This window comes from Panthera tigris, chromosome D1, assembly GCF_018350195.1.
Source record: "Panthera tigris isolate Pti1 chromosome D1, P.tigris_Pti1_mat1.1, whole genome shotgun sequence".
Taxonomy (NCBI): domain Eukaryota; kingdom Metazoa; phylum Chordata; class Mammalia; order Carnivora; family Felidae; genus Panthera; species Panthera tigris.
In genome coordinates, this window is record NC_056669.1 from 113689873 (window position 1) to 113691511 (window position 1639).

A 1639-nucleotide genomic window follows, 5' to 3' on the forward strand; every position below is an offset into this window, starting at 1 on the left:
GGGGGTCAGAACCCCGACATAGGAGCCTGGGGGGATGGGTGCGCCACTGTCTATCTACTCACAGGTTGATGGACATTTGGGTTGAGTCCCGTTGTGGATGCCATGTAAGCATTCTTTGTACAGACATGTGCCTTGATTCCTCTCAGGGAAAGACCTGGGGGTGGGATCTGATGGTAGGAATTCGCTTAGCCTTTCAAGAAACTGCTGAACCGCCTTCCCAGAGCCACACCGTATTGCCCCTGCCAGGCAAGCTCGGGGGTCTTGGCCAGCCCTCTGCACCCTCGCTGGAACTGGCAGGGTCAATCTTTTCCTAATAGGTGCGCAGTGGCATCGCTCTGCAGGTTTTAATTTGCATCTCCCCGGTGTCTAACATGCTGACAGGCTTTTCACATATGCTTACTTGCCACCCATATAGCTTCTTGGATGAAGTGTCTGTTCAAATGTTTTGCCCTTTTTTTTTTTTTTTTTTTTTTTTGAGAGAGAGAGGGAGCGTGTGCACAAGTCGGGGAAGGACAGAGAGGGAGAGAGAATCTTTTTTTTTTTTTAATGTTTATTTGTTTTTGAGAGACAGAGTGCAAGCAGAGGAGGAGCAGAGAGAGAGGGAGACACAGAATCTGAAGCAGGCTCCAGGCTCCAAACTGTCGGCACAGAGCCCGACACAGGGCTTGAACCCACAAACTGTGAGATCATGACCTGAGCTGAAATCCAGAGTTGGATTCTCAACCGAATGAGCCACCTAGGTGTCCCTGTTTTGCCCATATTTAATTGGGTCATTTTCTTTTTATTGTGTTAAAAAGTTCTTGATATATGTCACATACGAATCTGTTATCAGATATATGATTTGCAAGTGTTTTCTCTTGGCCTGTGGCTTGTCTTTTTATTTTCTTAACTTTGGAGAGCAAAGCTATTAAGTTTAATGACATCCAGTTCATCAGTGTTTTCTCTTATGCACTGGGCTTTGCTATTGTATCTAGAAAATGTTTACTTAGTCAAGATCACAAAGGTTTTCTCCTGTTTTCTTGAGGAAGATTTGTATGTTCACGTTTACACATAGATCTGTGATTCATGTTTCGTTAACTTTTGCTAAATGGTGCCAGATATGGATCAAGGTTCATTGTTTTGCACAGGGATATCCGAGTTTTTGAGGATATCCAGCACCATTTGAGAAAACACCATCCTTTTTCCAATGAATCGCCTTGGTGTTTTTGCAAGAAATTCCTGAACCAACCACTAGTTTCTGGTCTGGCATGTAAGGAGCTTAGGAGTCCCCGCTGCTTCCACATCGTGGAAGAGCTGAACACACGGGCACCAGCAGCTCTCCCGTGGTCCCTAAGAGGAGTGAGGTCAAAGGGTGCAGCATGGCCGCAGCACAGGCCAGTTGTCCAGGTGACCCACAGCTGGAGGTCCGCGTGCGCCAGCCTGGGAGACGAGGCTCCGGGGCCCAGCGGTCAGGGAGGAGGCCACCCCACTGTGGGGTCCCCACCTGGAGCTCCCGGGCTCCCACAGTGGACGCTGGGGAGAATGATCGGTGTCGGGAGGGCCCCGGGCCAGCGGTGGGGATCCTCCAGGGCCTGCTGGGCCTGCTCAGAAGGCCACCGTCAGGGACACGAGTGAACCAGAGCCTAACCGACCGCAGGAA